Below are 22971 nucleotides of genomic sequence, written 5' to 3'. Positions count from 1 at the left end.
TTATAGGGGTCATAAATTCTTTAATCTGTTCTTACCATGGAAAGGTTTTGTTTCTCCTTCAATTGTATCTTATTTTATTTACCTGTTTTGTTTTAGAAAGAGTCCTTCTATATAGCCCTGGCTGTCCTGGAACTGACTGTGTACATCAGACTGGTGTAGATCCTCTTGCCTCTGCTTCCAAAGTGCTGGGGTTAAAGGTGTGTTTCACCACACCTGTCTTTTCTCTCAAATTTAATAGATGGAGCTCCTGGGTTATAATAGTCTGGGCTGACAGTTATGGTCATGTAGAACTTGGAATGTATCTTACTAGGTATGTTTTGAAGTTTCTCTCTAGGGACTGCAGACATGACTCAATAGTTAGGAGTGTTTCTTGCTCCTTCACAGGGTGGAAGGTCAGTTCCAAGCTCACAACTTCCTGCAACCACAGCTTCAAAGAATTCAACACCTTCCTATTCCCTCCCAAATTAATGGAACTATGAACTCTTTAGGCATGTGTAGTTGAAGCACTAGGCATAATCTTCCTCCTGTTGCATGAGACTTTAATTGCATGAGACCACTGTTAGTTACCTCCAAAACTATACTATTTGCTGTTGTAGAAATGTTGCTTGTTGTGGTTAATGGGCTTCCCAGCTGGGTAGGACTGCCACATGCCCCTCTCCGCTGGCAGCCTGCATGGCACCTTCTGATACTAGGAGAGTGACTGCTCAGGGCTGAGACTTCCAGAGCAGATCCAGATGGTAACTCTAACTCTTTTTTTTGGGGGGAGGGTTCGAGACAGGGTTTCTTTGTGGCTTTGGAGCCTGTCCTGGAACTAGCTCTGTAGACCAGGCTGGTCTTGAACTCACAGAGATCTGCCTGCCTCTGCCTCCCGAGTGCTGGGATTAAAGGAGTGCGCCACCATCGCCTGGCTGGTAACTCCAACTCTTGTGTCAAATGCATCATGTCTTCAGCAAGAGGGCTTTACCTTTGAATACTGGAAGCCAGCCAAGGGCAACCACAAGGCTGTATTGTTTGGGAGGCTTCTCTTGGACTCCCCTAACCAACAACTTGAGTGGAGCTTTCTCATGCATGGTACTGGGGGTTTTGTTAGTTCATGACTCTTGTGGGAAATGTTACTTCTCCAAGTGGTGTAACTTTTTCAACACACACACACACAAAGTATGTGTGATTTTCAGTAAATATAAAACAATGACTCACTATGTCTTTCTCAAGCATTTTTGGTGTTAGTTGTCCCTCCTTTCTTCCTCTTTTTCTGTGGTGTCTTCCTGGCTCCTTCTCCAATTAAAGCTCTCCTTTTCTATGGCCTCTCTTCATAACAGCTGCACCTCATCATACCGCTCTCTACTGCAGTTCCCCAGCTATGGTCCCTTTTACTTTTTTGGTTTCCACAGTAACACCAGGTCATACGCTCCCATCTAAAGATTTGGGACTGGAATCCACAAGTTAGAAAGAACATGTGGCGTTTATTTTTCTGGGTCTGGGTTACTTCACTTGGTATATTACATTCCAGTTTCATCCGTTTATCTGCAGACTGCACAATTTCATTATTTTTTACAGCTGAGTATAGTTCTGTTGTATCACATATATCATATTTTCATTATTCAACTGTCAGTTGAAAAGCAGTTAGGTTGTTTCCATTCTTTAGCTATGGTAAATAGAACAGCAATGAACTTGGCTAAGCAAGTGTCTGTGGAGTAGGGATGTTGAGTCCCTTGGCCTTATGCCAAGGAGTGGTATAGCTGGGTCATATGGTTGATTTATTTTTAGCTTTTTGAGAATTTTTTATGCTGATTTCTGGAGTGGCTGTACCAATTTGCCATGCCACCAACAGTGGATGAGGAAAAGTCACCCTGTCCCCACATCCTCACCAGCATTTGCTGTTAGTTGTCTTATTGACCTCAGCCAACTCTTTAATTTGTATTTCCCTAATTGGAAGTCACAAAGACATGGGGATGGGCTGAGAGGCGGGGCTGAGATAGGGACCACGGTATAATTATGGAAATACTGGGTATGAGCCACATGTGGTGACTATGAGTGGGGTTCCTGGTAGGCATAATAATCCTGTATTATCATTGTAATACATTGGTATCTTTTATTACTTATTCAGCTGTTTGTGTTCTACTTATTAAGTTATATAACCAGCTACTTAAGAATTACTGTTGACTTAACAAAGAGTTGTGAATGGGGAGACATTACTCCAAATTAATATCCATTAAAAGATTTCTTTAGCAAATACTGAAAATGTATTGCCTTAGTTACAGTTTCTATTGCTATCATTAAACACCATGACCAATAGCAATTTGGGAAAGAAAGTGTACATTTCATCTGGCAGATTGCAATCCTTCTTCCAGGAAAGTCAGTGCAGAAACTCAAGCCATGAAGGAGTGCTGTTTGGCTTGCCCAATATGCTTTCTTCTATCACCCAGGACCATCTGCCAGGGGATGGTTCCACCCACAATGGGTTGGGCTTTCCTACACTAATTGTTAATTAAGAAAATGTCCCATTAGGCTTGTCTATAGACCAGTCTTATGGAGGCATTTTCTCAGCTATGGTTACCTTTTCTCAAATAACTCTAATTTGTGTCAAGTTGGTGATAAACTTTCCAGGACACACTCTGCAACCTCAAGATAAGAAGTAGACAACTCACAAAAGTGAGTAAAGAAATTTAGTAGAAACTACTTAAAGCATACATGGAAACATACTACAAATCATTAATTACCAAAGAAGTCAACTTATAAACATGAGCTAGTATTATATATCTATTTGCAATTGAATAAACTTAGTGTACAATATGCTACTAAGTATTTAGCATGGACTTTAATGTACTGGTAGCATGTAAAATGGTACAATGCTTTTGGAGCTAGAACAGTTTCTTAGTTTTAACCCCAATATATAAAACAAATCCCTAACATATAATTCTACACATAAAGTGTACTTGTTCACAGTACTTTTATTCAATAATGCTCAAAGTGGAAAACAAAGCACATGTTGTCTGGCATATGAATAGCAAAACAAATTGTAGTTTTTATACAATGGGCACTACCTAAAAACAACAAGAAACAAACTATGAATGCATGCCAAACATGGATACATATAAGAAAGTTTGCATAAAAGAAACCCAAAGCAGAACATATATTGTAGCTCCATTTACTTGAAATTCCAGAGAGGAAAAGACTGGGCTATAATGACATAAGCAAAGCAAGCTGAAATGGAAATTAGGAAGGGGGATGGAAATTGCAAAGGAACGAGAGAACTGAGAGAGAAGCTGCATGGTAGAATGTTTGCCCAGGATTGCTGAGCCCTAAAACTTGATCTATAGTGGAAAAATAAAAGCGAGAAAGCATCTCTGGTTGCTGACAATGTTCTAAGCCATGGCTGAGATGGTGACTGTGCAGAATATACATGAGATTGCTGAGCTGTATACTTAAAATGAATATACTTATACAAATTATACTTCAACAAGAGAGTTGAAAATATTTTTTAAATTCAGTTGAATATTTCTTAATTCTGAGATCGTCCATTTTCCAAAGAGATTTATAAATATATCTTTATTTCTATGTGATCCTTTGAAGATTTAGTTGTTTATTTATTTATTGCTCAGTAAATGCATATATTTGGGGTTCTTCTCATGAATATTACTAATTTTATGGTAATGCTTTCAATTTGCAAGGTCTAGAAGCTATAAATATTTTTCCCTCCATGGCTTCAAAACATCACTTTTGATTTTATTCCAGTTCTTTTTACACTGCCCTCTCTCCATCTCTTTAAATAGAATACTCCTTCATTTCTGTCATTTTTTTTCTGCTTATACACTAGAAGTAATTTTTAGTGCTCCTTTGTGTCAGTTGGTGCTCTTTTGATACACAACACAGAAATAGATTCGTGCTAAATTACAGAGCAGGGAATACCACCAATGCTATCAATGAGTAGAGCTAGAAGGAGCCGCAATCATGGGCTCATGTCAAGACCCACAGGTGTGGGCATGGCCAGCTCCAGCCCTCCTTGGGGACTTAAGTGGCAGGGAGGGAAATCACACTTATTTTGAGGCATGTGAATTACCTCTTGTGGTCCTTTATAACTCCCTCCACGTTCTGAGGATATTTCTCTCTTCGTTCTGAGGTTTGTTTGCATAAAGGCCTTGCTTTTTTATTTTGCTGGTATAAAAGATCTGCAGATCTGGTATTTGCCAGAGTAGATCAGAGAAATCATTCCACCCAATACTCACCTCAGTTCTCAGACTGCCTGGTCCTACAGAGCGTATGAAAATTCACAGTCTCAGAGGAGTGCAGCCTGGAGGCTTAAGGTACACTTTCCCCACTTACATGTACTGCGTGTCAGGAATTGGACTTTTCAAGATAGAAGGGGACATAGCCTCTTTCTTCTTGCGCCAGAGAAGTCAAAACTATAATGATGGTTATGGGCATTCCTACTGGGATGTGTTTCTTGGGACACATCAGGAAGCAGCGGGGCTGTCGCTAATGAGTTACAGGGCTGGGTTACTGAGTCAGGACACAGGCAGAAGGCAACCCAGCATTAAGTTTCCCTGTCTTCCTTTCCTTGGGGGAAGTGGCTTATGATTTCCTAGGAAGTGGATAGTCAGTTGTCAGTCATGACTGAAAATTCAAAGGTTTTGTATTAGTAGATGATCTACTTTTAATATATGGTGTGTGTATGTTTGTATAGTATATGCATATATGGAGTGGCAAACTATTAATATCTTTATGTGTGAACTTCATGAACTGAATCTTTGGAAGAGAAAAAAGAAGCCTCAAACACCAATATTTTGCTTTCCCTTACTTAGAAAACTGTCCATCTCAGTATAGGTGCATTTTATATAATATTTTCATTAAGTCAACTAATTCTGTTCCCTTTACTTACTATTTATCACCTATTCGAATCACTCAAACATAACACTGCCAGCATTGATATTTAGCACGATGGTCAAAGTTTGTCTTTGTTGTTGTTGTTGTTGTTTTATTTTTTTCAACACAGGGTGTCTCTGTGTAGCCCTGGCTGTCCTGGAGCTCACTCTAGACCAGGCTGGCCTCCACCTGCCTCTGTCTTCCAAGTGCTGAGATTAAAAGAGTGAATCAACCCTAAAGTTCATCTTCTTTGCTTGGCTACAGAGGTTTCACTTTTTCCATTAGTCAAGTAATTCAACATGGCCTTATCACTACCTCTCTTCATAAGCGAATGATATTTTTTGAGGCTTATGTTCTTTCTGTCTCTCTGTCTCTGTGTTCTCTCTCTCTCTCTCTCTCTCTCTCTCTCTCTCTCTCTCTGTGTGTGTGTGTGTGTGTCTGTCTGTCTGTCTTTCTCTGCACCAGATTAGGCCTTCTGGGGTTAGAGTAGCTGTTTAAAATAAAATCCTGTACCTGACTCAGCTCCTGATATATGGAGAGAGCAAATTTGGTCCCCAACTCTTGGTTCATAAAAAGACTTTAGAAAGATAAATGCAGTAAGTCCAAATATCATTTAATAACTTCCAAAGAAGGCAAATAGATGTAAGAAAATACGGTCAGTAGAATACAGGATGTCTGGGAAGAAATGAGGCAGAGCACAGACCGGAGAGAAAGGAACTCTTCGTCCCAGGAAAACACATGGAGGACACCGTCACTTGGGGGAAGAAACACTGACTGTCATTGGCTTCAATTCAATTGTTATGGAGGAGCACTGCAGAGGACTGGGAAAAAGCCAGGGCTCGAGTCCTTAGCATTCTCCTTTATAAGTCCTGTGGTTCAAAACCATTGGAGAATGAGGAGAACCCAAGCTCATACCATACCCTCAAAAGGGCCACAACAGCTGTGACAATGCTGTCAATACCCCACTTAATGCCCAGGCTAGGCATGGGTTGACATCAGGCCTGTACTTGTTTTCCTGTGAAGGGTAGAGCACCCAGGTAAACATGCCTTCTTTAAGATGGAAGAGGAGTTCTTCATAAATTCTTTCTGCTTTTTGTATCTCTTTCATGTCATATTTAAACTAGAAAAGGTACTGTGAGCTATGTCTGCTACCTTCTAGCTGGCACACAGCATCTATGTATGCAGTTGAATGAATGCACCATCTAGGCTCACTGGCACTTCAGCTTATCTTGGGGTGAAATAGGTAAGGGTTTGTTTGGGAAAGGTGTATAAAAAAAATGCAAGGACAGGTCTTATCACCTTCCATTCCCAGAAACTGATACGCTTCAGCTTTTGGAAAGCTTGATAACTGGCTTTGTGGTATCTTCATCCCATCATACCCTGGCAGCAACCATTTGAGCCTTGTCACCTTCCTGTTGGAGGGGTGACTGAGCAATGATGTCAAATCAATGGCCCTGAGATGGGATGAAACCCAGATTTGAGACTACTTGGCTAAGAGAGTGAATCCTGAACAGGCTGAGATGACCTTAATTGGCTTTATTTTAAAGATTGATTTGTTTTTATGTGTATGCGTGCTGGCATTGAACCATGTTGGTGCAATGACTGTGGATGCCAGAAGAGGGCATCAGCTACCCATTAACTGGAGTTATAGATGCCTGCAAGCTACCACGGGGGTGCTGGGAACCCAACATAGATATTCTGCAAGAGCCACTGATGCTCTTAACTGCTGAGCCATCTCTCCTGCCCTAATCTTTCATAGTTTTAAATATACTCTTCAAACAGCATTGAATGGGATTTCAGCCTATACTTACATCTTTGGAATACCATCCAGAGGTCAGTATTGAGTGCTCTGAATCTCTAGCTTTTCCAGGATTAGCATTGTGACTGCATGATACAGAACTAAAAGGCATGCCACTAATGTCACCTACTTTTGTGTTGATCCTGAGGTTTTCTGGCAAGATGACTGCTTGAAGGATGCTGGAGGCTGGCGTTCTGGGTTAACCTCAGTCACACAGTGCTCTTGCCAGACAGCTTGAGGATGACCTCTCAAAAAGGCTTAGAAGTCATGCCTGTCTGGAGAGAGGAGTGCCCATACTGCACTGTAAGCGTGCATAGGCACTTGCTTTTCTTCTGCTATTCTCTCTTTCTCTGTCTCCCCTCTCTCTTTATAAAGATTTATTTATTTTTGTTTTTGTGGGTGTGAGTATATTCCTGTATGTGTATCTGTGTGGCATGTGTATGAATGCCTGGTTCCTGCAGAGTCCAAAAGAAGGTGTCAGATTCCCCGAGATTGGAGTTACAGATGGCTGTGAGCCACCGTGTGTAGGTAGAAGTTTCTGTCCTGCCTGGTCCCACAGCCATTCAGTCCCAAAGAAGCATACAGAGGCTTATATTCATTATAAACTGATTGGCCTATTAGCTCAGGCTTATTATTAACTAGTTCTTACAACTAAATTAACCCATAATTCTTATATATGTTTAGCCATGTGGCTTTGTACCTTTTCTCAGTGTAGCATTTTCATCTTGCTTTCTCTGCATCTTGGTGGTGACTGAAGACTGAGCCTTTCCTCTTTCCAGAATTCTCTGGTTGCCCTGCCTATATTTCCTGCCTGGCTACTGGCTAATCAGCCAATATAAGTGACAAATATTTACAGGGAACAAGAGCATTATCCCATAGCATTATGTGTGTGCTGGGAATTGAACTTGGGAACACTGGAATTGCAGAGTGTTCTTAACTGCTGAGTCCTCTCTCCATCCCCAATCTTCCAGTCTTAAGAAATGTTTTTAGTGTCTTTGTTAATTTTTATCTCTCTCATGACTAGACAGTGGCTTATCATAGAATTAGAAGTTATATCAATCATTGCCAGCCATCTTGCACAGAATGGGCATTAATCTAAGATTCTATTTACTAATGTAGTGTAGTTAAATATTATTTGATTAAAAAGTCCCTTGCTTATTTTCTGTGCAGTCCTACTGGAGTTGAGAGAGCTTTCTTCTGTGTTGGAGTCTTTGGGACATTGCCTACTTCTGGGTAACATGTGTCTCTTTCTGTGCCTGCTGAGCACTTACCCCAGGAAAGCTTATATTTACCTATTCTGTAGATTTGAACCCCATCTATAAGAAGGTTTGGTAAACTTTACCTTTCCAGAATAAGTATTTAATATATATTCACAAAACTGCTTTGGTTGATGGGGGTGGAGTGTTCATGGCATTGCCTTCCTTCTGATGGCATTAAAATCTGTTCTGCTTAATAATGGAAATCGGCTGGATTTTTTTTTCTTAGAGATTTCTATAGAGATTTTTATCACAGAAACTGGGACTTCTTATGAACCTGCTGCTACAAAGGCAGAAAACAGGCTGGCGTGTCAGACCAAGATGGATGGGAGAACAGAGGCTGAACAAAGTGGAAGTGTAGGTTTGTGTTTCCCCTGACTATTCAAATACATCTAATACAATTCGTTCCAGTGCTGAGGACAATCAGACTCCGTATCTCTGAACTCTTTGACTGACAAAGCGAAGAAAAAGAAACAAGGTACAACTCAGAGAAAAAAAATTTATCCATTCATCAAAATTAATCCACACGAATAAAGAAAGCTAGCTGTACAGAAGAAAGAGGGAAATACATTTCAGTTTTATCCTTCTCTACAAATTGAAGCCCAATGTTTATGGGAAAGCAAGGCTCAGAACATTTTACTTTTGATGTTTCTAAACACTGTTCTTGAACTTGCACATTGTTACTTTGGCTTTTAACATCAGTCCCTGAAGGTGATTCTTGCTTATTCTGTTCTTTCTCTTTTTAAGAACTTTTCCTTTTGTTGTTGTTAAAGAGCAATAAATCCTGATAGGCAGATGGTAAGAGTCAATGCTTTTTCTTGCAGAGAAGTGCACCAAATACGCCTCAGTGAAAAAGCCCCCTTTCAAAAGGGTGTTATTGTTAAAAATCCCATTATGGCACCTACATACTCTGCAGAGATAATTATAGGTACCAACTATGAATGAAGGAAGGAACTAACAAATGAATAAACAAATGAAAGCACTTGGCCCCTTTTATCACCCAAAGGGATAGAACTCTGTAAAGGTTTTTCTGACAGTTGACTGACATCTGACGGGGGTTTTTAAACCCTTCTCTTTAAAGAACTTCCTGTGGACTCAGGGCTCTGACCCTGCATTTGTTGCCTTTGTGAGAGCTCCTCAATGGAAAGATGCTATCAGGTGCGTGAGTGACCAGGGAATCTGCTCACAAAGACAAAGGTTGCATAGGGCTTATAGGGACTCATGTTTTTCTAACATCTGCAGCATCTAGGCAGAAGGATAAGGTTGTTTTTTATTTTTTAAAAGGATTACTTTTTTTTTTTTTTTAAAGAATCCTTCTGGAAACATGAGTATAAAGGTTAAGAGAGAAAAACCAAAGCCAAAACCAAAAAACCCTTTTCTTTTATTTTTTCATTCAAAGTCCAGAGTGCTGAGCACCATACATAGAGGCCCATGAATTTTACTTACTCAATTATCAGAAAATTTCTACTTCTTTTGATAGCCTTCATTTGGCCATAGCACATGGGAGGGGGTGGGAAACTCACTTCAGAAGAGAATAAATTGGGGACTGGAGAGATGACTCAATAGTTAAGAGCACTTGCTGCTCTTGCAGAGGACCTGGGTTTGGTTCCCTACACTCCACGGCAGCTAACAACTGCTATAATTCCAGTTGCAGGGGATCTGGTGACTAGTTTTGGCCTCTGCATGTACCAGTCATGTATACCCATACAAGAAAACTCTCATACACAAGAAAACAAACATAGTGAGAAGACAATATATTGGAGAGCTTAATCCAACTCATATAGCTTCCAATTAAAAAAAATATTTTGGAGCACCTGTCTAAGCTCCTCCTGACACGTCATCCCAACTTGCTTGGGCATTTCTGGCACATTCTTGAGTGGTTTTTTCACAGAGGCAGTCACCAGAAGCTGTTTCTTATTTTGAAAACCTGAATAGCTGTAACTTCTACATAACAGAAAACCACAAAGCATGCAATTAATCAATTCCTAGGAAAAAATAGGCATTTCAGCCCCTGCAAGTATTTGAAAACAAATTTTGTGACCCTTCTGAAGTCTTCCCCTCCAAGCTCCTACCTGATATTGAATACATTTTCTTTCTTGTAGGATACAGTCTTCAGTGTAATCAGGCTGACTACCTCTGGATACAATGATGGTCTCTGTTTATAAATTCCATTTTTTTTCCAGTTAAGTAAGTTCAGTTACTTAAACAAAGTGGTTATAGATTCTCCCTATGCATCTGACATACTAGGAGAACCTTGGAAAACGTTTCACTTGAAGACATTCCGTTTCAGTTGATATGAGACTGGCACTTAGTCATCAGTATCTTCTAAAAGGCCTTTCACTGTAGTAGTAAGACAGCATTGGCTAATTCAGGTAGAAATTTAAGACAGAAGTCACAGTTACCTAATAAATGCACAACATGGCCCCAATGAGTATTGACGGAGACTATCTTAGCATTTTTAAAAAAGAAATGTTGCCATTTATCAAACACTTTACTTTCTTAGTGCCTGGCATCAGGCTAACTGTGATCTCATTTAAATATAAAATGTGTAAAGAAAAATTTATAGCTCACAGCCACTAAGTAACATAGCATAGGTGATACTGGATAGAAGAGAAAGTCAAGGAGATCCCACACCATGTTGCTGGGACCTCGGGGAAACTTTCTTTTGTCTTTTTGTCTTCATGAACAAGAGCTTGAAGTGGCCGTGTTCCACAACAAGGGGAAGATGTTGTTAGTCTTCAACAGGCCTGTACATCAAAGCTCAATGGAGGCCTTTCACTGTCCAAATCACTGGGGATATGGCACCCAGAGGACCCCAGTAGGACAGGGACTTTGAACCATTGTCCTTTCTTCTCATCCTTGCCCACAGAACACCATAGAGGAACCACAGCTACAGATAGAGGAGAGTGTTCTCAGAGGCCAAGTGGTCTAGCTATAGTTGTATTTGGTAGAGAGACAGGCGGGAGGATTTTATGTAAGTCCCTATCTTGGTCCTCACCTTCATTTCCCTTTTGTGTTTCAATGAAAGAACAGGGGCCTTTCTGTAGATGGAAACTTCTGTCCCACCCAGTTCCACAGCCATTCATTCCCAAAGAAACACACTGAGGCTTGTATTAATTATAAATTGTTTGGCCTATTGCTCAGGCTTATTACTAACTATGTCTTACAACTTAAATTAACCCATAATTCTTATCTATGTTTAGCCATGTGGTTTTGTACCTTTTTTTCAGTAAGGCATTTTCATGTTGCTCCCTTTGCTTTTGGATGATGACTGCGTCTCTGCCTCTCCTCTTCCCAGAATTCTCATAGTCTTATTACCCCACCTATACCTCCTCCCTGGCTATTGGCCAATCAGTGTTTTATTAAACAATACAACTGACAAATCTTTACAGTGAGCAAGAGCAATATTCTACAGTACCTTTCTCTAAGGAAGATGAGGACTGATACTCAAAATTGACTAAATAATATTATCATTTGTGTCATTTTGATGGCTCCATTCTCAGTCCTTATTCCTAAAATCCTCCCAGGATTGAAGAGCTCCATGCTGGTTAATGTTATGTAAACTTGACACAGTTATTTAAGAGGGGGAACCTCAATTGAGAAGATGCCTCTATAAGATCAGGTTGTAGGAAAGACTGTAGAACATTTTTGTAATTAATGATTGCTTTAAAAGGGTGCAGCTCATTGTGGGTGGGGTCAATCTGGGCTCCTGGTCCCGGTTTCTATAAGAAAGCAAACTGGGCAAGCCATGATGAGCAAGTCAGTAAGCAGCACTCCTCCATGGCCTCTGTATAAGCTTCTGCCTCCAGGTTCCTGCTCTGTTTGAATTTCTGTCATGACTTCCTTTGATGATGACCAATGATCTGGTAGTATAAGTCAAATAAATTCTTTCCTCCCCAAGTGGCTTTTAATCACAGTATTTTAAAAACTATAACCAGGACACTTCCCATTCTCTGCTCCCAAATTCTGTTCTGATGTTCATTAGACTTTCTTATTAAGGGTAGTGATGGAAAGTTTAGAGAACCCATGTGAATGTTTCTCATTACTTTGCTTTTTAATAGATAAGTTAAAAGGGTAAGTTTTTTTTTTTAAAAAAAACTTTTGATTTCCTAGGTTTACCAGGATTTGATTCCTTACTGATTATTCTAGCCTGTTGCCTTGTAAGCATTCAATGACTTGAGTAAAAACCACTTTGTTATTTGTATGTCTTTACAGTGCCAGGTAGCAACCAAGTATTGACTGAATTATTATTTTTCAATCCATCGCAAATCAAATATTGGACTAGATTAAATTTGTATCGCATTGACATATTAGTCCTAGGCAACCCATGTTGCTTGAGTCTGTTCATTGCATGTTTCAGTTTGGTTCCCTCAGGAGCTGACCTTGAGGGCAGGGTATTATTTTGAGTTCACAAAGCAATTACCCTATAAAAGAAAAATTTATGCAGATAAAGAAGAAAAAAAGTAATTGGGGAATCCTAAAGCCTCCTTCCACAGTGGGTTAGTTTAATTGCATAGAGAAATAGTAGAAAATAATGCTAAACACAAACCTTAGAATTAACTCACCTAAGAGTAAAGGTGGTGGTGGTATTTATCCTCCACACGCATTGTGTGCCCATTCACGGGGTATGGACCATCTCTGACTACTCTTGAGTATTTCTCTCCTTTAAAGATGCTTGTGTTAGGCAAGTGCTCTACCTAGAGACTCCTAAAACTCATAAACACTTTCAGTAATGTAGCAGGAAACAAGATTAACTCAAAAAAATCAATAGCCCTTCTTTACATAGATGATAAATGGGCTGAGAAAGAAATCAGAGAAACATCACCCTTCATAATAGCCACAAATAGCATAAAATATCTCAGAGTGACTCTATCCAAACAAGTGGAAGACTTGTATGACAAGAACTTTAAATCTTTGAAGAAAGAAATTGAACAAGACACCGGAAAGTAAAAAGATCTCACATACTCTTGGGTAGGTAGAATTAACATAGTAAAAATGGCAACCTTACCAAAAGCAATCTACAGATTCAGTGCAATGCCCATCAAAATTACAGAAAATTCTTCACAGACCTGGAAAGAACAGTACTCAACTTCATATGGAAAATCAAAGAACCTAGGATAGCCAAAACAATCCTCCATAATTAAGGAACTTCTAGAGGCATCACAATCCCTGACTTCAAACTCTACTGCAGAGCTACAGTACTGAAAACAGCCTGGTATTGGCATAAGAACAGACAGGAGGACCAATAGAACAGAACTGAAGACCCGGATATTAATCCACACACCTTTGAACACCTGATTTTTGACAAAGAAGCAAAAAAATATAAAATGGAAAAAAGAAAGCACATTCAACAAATGGTGCTGACATAACTGGGTATCAACATGGAGAAGAATGAAAATAGATCCATATCTATTACCATGTCTAAATGGATCAAAGACCTTAACATAAAGCCAGCCACGCTGAACCTTATAGAAGAGAAAGTGGGAAGTATACTTGAACACATTGGCACAGGAGACTACTTGCTAAATAAAACCCCAGCAGCACAGACACTGAGAAAAACAATTAATATTGGGACCTCCTGAAACTGAAAAGCTGTGTAAAGTAAAGGACACAGTCAACAAGACAAAATGGCAGCCTACAAAACAGGAAAAGATCTTTATCAACCCCACATCAGACAGAGGACAGATCTTCAAAATATACAAAGAACTCAAGAAATTGGTCATCAAAAGAAAAAAATAATCCAAAAAAATGGGGTAGAAACCTAAACAGAGAATTCTCAACAGGGAAATCTAAAAATGGCTGAAAGACACTTAGCAAAATGCTCAACATTCTTAGCCATCAGAGAAATTCAAGTAAAAACAATCCTGAGATTCCATCTTAAGATGGCCAAGAATGGCCAAGATCAAAAACACTGATGACAATTTATGCTGGAAAGGATGTGGTGTAAAAGGAACACTGTTGCATTGCTGATGGGAGTGCAAACTGGTACAGCTCCTTTGGATATCAATATGGCAATTTCTCAGAAAATTAGGAAACAATCTACTGCAAGACCCAAAGGATATACCCAAAGGATGCTGAATCATACCACAAGAACATGTGCTCAACTATGTTCATAGCAGCATTGTTTTTCATAGCCAGAATCTAGAAACAACCTAAATGCTCCTTGACCAAAGAATGGATAAGGAAAATGTGGTACATTTACACAATTGAGTACTACACAATGGAAAAAAATGATGACATATTGAATTTTGCAGGCAAATGGATGGATCTAGAAAACATCATATTGAGTGATGTAACCCAGATGCAGAAAGGCAAATATCATATGTACTCACTCATAAGTGGCTTTTAAAAACAAAGAAAACCAGCCTACAATTCACAATCCCAGAGAAACTAGACAACAATGAGAATTCCAAGAGACATATATGGATCTAATCTACATGGGAAGTAGAAAAAGACAAGATCTCCTGAGTAAATTGGGAGCATGAGGATTTTGGAAGAGGATTGAAGGGGAGGGGAGATTAAGGGAAGGGAGCAGAGAAAAATGTATAGCTCAATAAAATCAATAAAAAGATGCTTGTGCTCTGAATATGTAATCCTAGTAGTTGGAAAATTGAGGCAAGAGGGTTGAAATTTTAAAGCCAGACTGAGCAATATAATAACATCCTGTTTAAGAAGAAATAAGATCACAAAACTGGGAGTACAAAGTCTGGGTGAACAATGTTGAAAAAGTCCTAAGTGTCTAGGAAGTGTGGTGTTCAGATTAAATGTTGTAAGTGAGGTTACTAAAGTGTGACAGAGCCCAGGAAGCAGAAGGTTCTGGGTTTGTTCCCTATCACTACCTTGAAAAATGGTACTTTGTTTATAATCATTTTTCAAAAAAATTGAATCCATAATCTCTTTTCTAAAATATTATTATTATTAGTTGTTGTTGTTGTTGAAGTAGGGTCTCATTTTGTAGAGAAAATTATCCTGAACTCACAGTGATTTCCCTGCCTCTGTCTTCCAAGTACTGGGATAAAGGAATGCACAATCATGCCCAGTAACTTACTTTATTTGAATTAAATCTCTATGTACTTAGTGGTATTATCCAGCACATTGCTAGCTATTCATTGCAGAGTGATGAAAAGATTTATAGTGAGAGATCAAGTATTTAGATTACAGCATCGTACTGTTTAAAAACAAAAGTTTGGTGAAATGGTTCAGTGGTTAGAAGCAGTTTTCAGTTCTTGCTCTTATGCTGATGGGGGTGGAAACATGTTCTTCCTTCCTCTGGAAATGTTTGGCCTTACAAAATTCCCTCTCATATCCAGGTGTCAGAACATGTGCATCCCAAAGCACCTAAAAAGGCATATATGTGTTCCCATCAGTCAACCAAAGCCAGCTCCCACTAATACATCTTGCAATGTGGTGACAAGCCGGCTGAGATGTCCTTATGACTACGGCAGCTGAGATCTGACCATAGCCAATAGGACTCTATGTACAAGAACTGTCCAAATGAGCCCAAGCGATAGAACCAAGAGGTCTGTGAATGTTACCGTGTGTTAAGTCTAATGATTTTTCAGAGTCGGGCGATATTGTTATGCATGATAGTTCACAAAAGTATCTGACTGGGTTTCAGGGAAGCATTTCTGCTATTTATTGGAAGAGTCTTTTCTGTAAATGAGACCATGTGTTTTGTTTGTTTTTGTTTTTTGAGCAAGAGAATGATTTTGAGGAGTCTCAGGAAATGGTAAGAATAAATGTAAGGTTGAGTTAACAGCATAGTGCACTGAGGAAAACTTAAACAGATCAGTTGTGCTGAGGCCAAACGATGACGTGTTGAAGAGTCTACTCATCAAGGAGGTTCTTATGTTTGAGGTTTAAGGCAGGTGTCTCACTCTGCTAAGAAATTTTCATTGTTCACCGTAGGCTCACGCCTTATCAACTAATTAGAACACCATGGTGCCTCCGACTTGTTTCCACAAAGGCTAATTGGCTTTGATCACGTTCATTCATTTCATCCAAGTATACATCCAGCTAGGTGTTAAAAAGATCATAGAGCCAAAAGCCAAGCTTACTTCTCTTGAAAAGCTTGAGGTATCTTTGATACCTGAATATGGAGGAAATGGGGGGAAATGCAGAGCAGAAAATGATTCATGGACAAACTTGAATTCTGAGTGTTCCAGGTGTTCAAAAAGAATGACTGCGAATTTCTACTCAAGGAGGGAACTGCTAAAATGACCCCAAATCTGACACCATAGTAGTAGCTTAAAAATTGACTGCTTTCTTTTCTTTTTTGAATTATTCTTTTCTTTATTTTTTAAGGCAATCTTTCCTCATTTTACATTTCAATTTCTGTTCCCCCTCCTTCCCGAAAGATCAGAGAAGCAGGGGAGCATCCACCAGTGACTCTTTTTCCTACCTGTCTTCTTTTATTTTATGAAATAAGGACAATGAGAGCTTGTAGTTCAATGACACTAATATATACATAAGTGCTGGGAATGGATAAACTTATTTTAAAAGATAATCCAGTCTTTAGAATATCCTTTGAAGTAGAGCATTATTGTCTCTCTGGTCAAAGCAGCTATGGTCACCAAGTAGCGCATGCTCATACGGCAAGAGAGGACAAGCTGGGATTTGCACCTTAGCAGCCACTACCAATTGACACAATGCTGCCCCTTACTATAAAGCTATGTGTTTCATAAATGAATTTAAGATTTTTAAAAAAAAATGATTTCTAGTTATTTTATGCGTGTTTTGTCTGTATGCGTATATGTATAACACACACATGCTTGCTGTCTGCGAGGTCAGAATAGGGGGTCACAACAGGGCATCAGGTCTACAGGAACTCGAGTTACGAATGTTTAGGAGCCATCATGTGGATGCTGAGAATCGAACTTGGTTTCTCCGCAAGAGCCACCAGTGTTCTTAACCCCTGAGTCATATTACTAGCCCCAAATGAGTCTTTAAATGACAGGTTGATAACTCACTTCTGTCTCACTTGCTCATTAGCTGGCGATACCATTGCATCCCTCTAGCAATCATATTCATATTTCATACTTCAACATAGGACTAAATTGATTTTGATTGCTATGGATATTTTGCTAAGTAAAATGGAATCAGGACTTCATTACATCACGAGAGACCAGTAACTCGATAACTGACTCAGTATGTGTCCACTTTTTCGCCCATCACTTAAACTGCAGATTATTTGATAAAGCTCAAAACACGGGATTGAGCCTCCTTGAAAGCATGCTGGCCCTGCAGGATGTTTCTGCTTATTTTATTTTTGAGACAGGGTCTCACTATATAGCTCTTGTTGTCCTGGAACTCACTATGTAGACCTGGCTGGCCTCAGACTCACAGAGATCCTTTTGCTTCTGCCTTTCAAGTGCTGGGATTAAAGGCGTGCACCATGCCCAGCTTGCAGGTTTTTAACTTTCCTTCACCGCTCTTATTTGAGCACACCAATCTGCTTCAGCCAGGAAGAAAGCAGCTTGTATTGAGAAGAACACAGAAGAACATACCTATGACAAGGGTATTCTTGTATCTAATACCTGCTGTAGCCTAGGCAGAGATGCAAAGAATCTTCACATGTGGCTTGCCAAGTTGTTTGCTGGTTTCTTTCACTTGATCCTCCAGTAAACTACATTCAGTGCTGACCTCTTCTGAAGAAAATCGCAGCTCAATTAGCTTTCAGTGACAGCTAGGAACTGACCTCAGTATGCTAAACTTCTCATCCTTAAATGGCTCAGCTTTAGTTGAAACTTTGAAATCTTGTATATAGGCCACTGTAGCAATGGGATCTGCTATTGATTGAAAACACACTATTTGACAGTCTATGATCTAAGCTTTCTTTCCCTTAGTCTTTTATTTTTTTTGGGGGGGGGGGATAGTGATACTTTATGTTTTAATAAATAAAACTTGCTTAAAGATCAGAAGGGCAAAGCTAAACCCCAAGAGGTCAGGCAGTGGTGGCAGACACCTTTAATCCCAGGATTTGGTAGACAGAGGCAAATGGATCTCTGTGAGTTCAAGGCCACCCTAGGCTACACAAAAATCAATGCAGAAACAAATCCAGGGGATAGTGCCTCTCTCCTTTAATCCCAATACTAGAGTCATATACCTTTAATCCCAGCACTAGAGGGACTATAATATGGGAGGAGAGAGAGGCTTACTTTGCATAATCTATGTAGTCTGCTTGGTGTGTTTTGTCTGCAGTTGCCCAACCTTGTAAGTGATTCCTCTCATGTATGTTGTGAATATGTTTTATTACCATTGGTTAATAAAGAAGCTGCCTTGACCTATGGCAGGGCAGAATATAGCAAAGTGAAAATGCAAGCAGAGATAGAGGAAGAAAGAAGGCGGAGTAGGCAGACACCATGTAACTTCTGAAGGAGAAAGGTGCCTACTGGTAGGCCACAGCCTTGTCATAATATACAGATTGATAGAAATGGGTTAATTTAAGATATAAGAGCTAGCTAGAAATATGCCTGAGACATTGACCAACCACTATTATAATTAATATAGTTTCTGTGTGATTATTAGGGTCTGGGTGGCTGGGAAATGAATGAGCAGTATGTACTTACAAATGGTGCCAGTGTGGGCTAACTACATAAAAGAACAGAGTTAAGCATGAATTCTTGGCAGCTGCATTTTTTTTCAGATAGGTTCTGTTTGCTGGCAGCAAGCAGAGACATGCCTCCTTTGCAGGTAAGACTTCTCTAGTGGCTTGACTGCTGTGCTTCTCTGGTTTTCGGGTTGAAGCCTAATATCTGTATCCGGATTTTTATTATTTGTTTTACAGGTAGGTGGTGGGCTGGTACTGGGATTTGAACCTAGGGTCCTGCACCTGCTAAGTAAGCACAGGCTTAGCTCTACTCACTGCACTACACCCCCAGCCTCTCATTTACTCTTCAAAGCAATCTTCTGATGTAGGAACTGTTGTAATCCCATTCTAAAGACTGAAATAAGGACTGGGGAAATGGCTTTAGGTATAAGGGCTTGTGTCACAGGCATGAAGATCTGAGTTCTGATCCTGAGGACCCGTGTGCTGGCTATGATGCTATGTGCCTAAACCTTAACACTGGTGGAGCTTGGACACTCACTGACGGGCCAGTTTAGCCGAAATAGTGGGTTCTAGCTCTGGTGAGAGATTCTCAATAAATCTCCAGGAAAGTAATTGAAGAAGTTAACCCTATGTCGACTTTTGGCCTCCACATGTATCCACACAGGGCCATGCACACATGCATCTACTACACATCCAAATAGGAAGAACAGGTTCAAAGATTGTTAGTAATGTATAACAGCCACATACTTCAGCTTAGATCTGAGAATGATTTGTCACTCTTTGAGGACAGTGTTCTTTAGGTAGGCATGGCTATGTTCTTGTTTAATGCCAAAGCTGACCATTTCACACTTGGGGTTCACCCACTGCATGTTTTCCATTTTGGAATTAGACGTTTGTATTTGATACTTGGTAGAATGTGCCTGTAATCGTGCAACCGGGGAGGCAGAGGCAGGAGGATTGTTGCAAGTTGGAGGTCAGTTTGTTCTACGTAGGGCAAAAGGACTACATAGCAAGATCCTATGTCAAGAAACAAAATCAAAGAGAACAACAGAAAAGGTGTCACTGTTTAGTAATAGACCAGTGAGTCCAGCAGAAGCTGTGTTCGTGAGTGGTAGCTGGGAAGAGTCCCAACTGCCCCAGCCCAGCTGTGCTATACGTCAGGGAAAGCAAAACTTCTAGCAGAGCTCCACAGCAGGACTTTGTAGGATACTAATTATTTTGTCGGCTTCTCTTGCGGAATACTGATTTTAGTATTTTTTTAAAAGGCCTATCTGTAGAATCTCCCCCAATCCCAGTCTAAGATTTCTGTCTTAATTAGCATATCAATGGGTACTGCAGGATTAATAAAAGATTACCTTTGGAAGGTGCTTATAGTTTAGAATGTCCACGCTCCTCTTCTCGTTTCTTCTCGTTTCATGTTCCATTTTGGAATCCAGTGGGTACCCTCTTGATTGCAGTCCTGAATGTATGTGCTGGTGGCAGCTGCTAAGGGAATAAGCGGGACACAGCAGATGTGCCAACAACTAGGGTGGACTCGGCTCAGATTGAAATTGCTTTTCAAGTGAGTCTGAGCCAAACAGCTCTCAGATATCCATACGTGTTACTTTATTAAGCTAAAATGTTAGTTAAAAACACAATAAATGTATACTAGACTTAGCAAGCTTTAGAAATATTTCAAATATCTTGGTTGGAAGATCAAGTTTAAAAATAAGGGGTTCCGCTTCTTTCTTCAGGCGGCCTCATTAGAGTGATGTCATCTTTAAACCCTGAGTGGCAAATCCTGGCATACTACCGTGATGCCCGGGAAAGACAGGGCATACTGGAAGTCCAACTGCTTCCTTAAGAGCATCCAACTTTTGGATAATTGCTCAAAATGCTTCACTGTGGGAGCAGACAATGTGGGTTCCAAAGAAATGCAGCAGATCCGCATGTTCCTGTGAGGGAAGGGCTGTGGTGCTGATGGACAAGAACACCATGATGCTCAAGGCCACCTGAGGGCATCTGGAAAACAACCCAACTCCGGAGAAAAAGCTTCCTCATATCCGGGGAAATGAGGGCTTTGTGTTCACCAAGGAGGATCTCACTGAAGTTAGGGGTATGCTGCTGGCTAATAAGGTGGTGGCTGGTGCCCATTCTAGAGCCCATCACCCTGTGTGAGGTCACTTGCCAGTCCAGAGCACTAGTCTGAGGTCCCGGAAAACCTCTTTCTCCCAGACGTTAGGCATTACCACTAAAATCTCAATGTATGGTACCATTGACATTCTGAAACAAAATAGGTGCTAGTGAAGTCACGCTGCCTAGCATGCAGAATATCTATCCCTTCCCCTTTGGGGTAATCATATAGCAGGTGTTTAACAGCAGAGTTTACAACCGGAAGTGCTTGACATCAGGCGGCCTCATTAGAGTGATGTCATCTTTAAACCCTGAGTGGCAAATCCTGGCATACTACCGTGATGCCCGGGAAAGACAGGGCATACTGGAAGTCCAACTGCTTCCTTAAGAGCATCCAACTTTTGGATAATTGCTCAAAATGCTTCACTGTGGGAGCAGACAATGTGGGTTCCAAAGAAATGCAGCAGATCCGCATGTTCCTGACTCTTCACTCCCGCTTCCTAGAGGATGTCGGAATGTTGCCAGTGCTTGAGGATTGGTTACTGGACTGTTGCATGATTGGCACACTCTATCATCGGTGGGTACAAGCGGGCCCTGGCGTTGTCTGTGGAGACTGAGTATGCCTTCCAATTTGCTAAAAACCTCAAGGCCTTCCTGCATGCTCCATCTGCATTGGGGGGCTGCTGCCCCTGTGGCTGCTGACCCCGCCCCATCGCTGCCTTTTTTGCTGCTGCAGCCATCCCAGCCAAGGCTGAAACCAAGGGAGAGTTGGAGGAATCAGATGAGGATATGGGATTTGGTCTTGTTGATTGATCCCCCTCAGAGGAAGGAACCCAGCCAGCTTAATCTGAGAAACATAAAACCACTTCTCTCGCAGGAAAATCCACAGAAAAGGCTAGCCTGGCTCATAGGAACTCACAGAGTCTGAATCAAAATCCAGGGAGCCTGCATGGGACTGACCTAGGCCCCCTCCATGCATGTAACAGTTGTGTAGCTTGGTCTACTTATGGGACTCCTAACGATGGCAGCAGGGCTGTCTCTAATGCTTCCTCGCTCCTGGGCACCTATTCCTTGTACTGGATTGCCTAGTTCAACTTTAATACAAGGTGGGACGGGGGAGAGGGTGATGTTTAGTTTTACTGTAACTTGGTATGCCATGCTTTGTTGATATCCATGGGAGGTCTGCCTCTTTCTGAACAGAAACAGAGGAGGGGTGAATTGGGACGGGGCAGAGGGGAGGTGGGGGGTATGGAATAGAAGGAGAGGAGGGCAGGGAAACTGGTAGGGCTGTAAAATAAAAAAAAAAAACAAACAAATTTAAAAACTGAAATAAAAGGGGGGTTAGGCTTTCATGTATGCCTAGGCTCCGGGGCACATGCCACCTGCTATGCACTTCCTCTCTGTAGTCCCTGACCACATAACTTCCCTCAGACAGAAGGTGGTCCTCCTTTAGTCTTAGCCTCCATCACTTCAACCAAGGCTTTGAGGATGATGCCCAGACTAGATTCAGATTGGAGATTCCTGTTTAACTTATTAGAGGTTCGGTGTAGTGGTCTGGAGTTTCCCGGGCTCCTCAAAGTGGTTCCTTCTATTTTTTTTTTAAATAAATAGTATTTATTTTTATTTTACATGCATTGGTTTTTCTGACTGCATGTTTGTGTGTATGATGCTGCTGGATCCTGGAGTTACAGACAACTGTGAGCTGCCATGTGGGTACTGGGAATTAAACCCGGGTCCCTTGGAAGAGCAGTCAGTGCTCTCAACTGCTGATCCATCTCTCCGGTACTGACTCACAAGGATTTCCTTGAGGCAAGCACTCAGCCCTGGTGGAGAAGGTTGCAACGTTTCCCTTTTCTGTATGTTCCCACTTCCAGCATCACAGACACAGCCAGCCATCTCCTTTCGCCCTTAGGATGGGCTTGGTGTAGAACACTGAGCACTCCCTGAATCCACTTCCCAGGCAGGTTTTACATGAGTTTTTAATGAGTTAAAATCCTTCTTCTATTACAGGACTGTGATGATGACAGGGTATGATGGCCACACCCTGTCCACCATTTATTGATGAAGATATTGAGGCTGTATCAAATTCAATGACCTGGTGAGTCTTCCTTGAAACAGTGACTGGTCTAGCTGGTGACTGGCTCGCTCTCTGACCTCCTGCCTCTCTGGAAAAGTCTATAGCACTGCTTAGGGGACATGTCAGAATCATCTAGGGAGCTTGCTAAATCCTGCTTTGGATCTGTAGACCCAGGGTAGGGCCAGTCCGGGTACCAGATGGCTTTTGAACTGTAATAGTGACTCTGTAGTGCTTACACAAGTGCTGTATGGATCGAGACTCAGCCCATAGGCCACTGTTTTTCAGTCTCATACCCTCTCTAACATGGACACTGTCA

At 40.9% G+C, this 22971-nt stretch overlaps 1 pseudogene; it reads left to right on the top strand.

Annotated features, from left to right (window-relative positions):
* Positions 1 to 20262: 20262 nt before the first annotated feature.
* On the top strand, positions 20263 to 21391 carry LOC130887014 (60S acidic ribosomal protein P0-like; annotated as a pseudogene).
* The last annotated feature ends 1580 nt before the right edge of the window (positions 21392 to 22971 follow it).

Source organism: Chionomys nivalis, chromosome 14, assembly GCF_950005125.1.
Source record: "Chionomys nivalis chromosome 14, mChiNiv1.1, whole genome shotgun sequence".
Classification (NCBI taxonomy): Eukaryota; Metazoa; Chordata; class Mammalia; order Rodentia; family Cricetidae; genus Chionomys; species Chionomys nivalis.
This window is presented reverse-complemented; position numbering and strand designations above follow the sequence as displayed.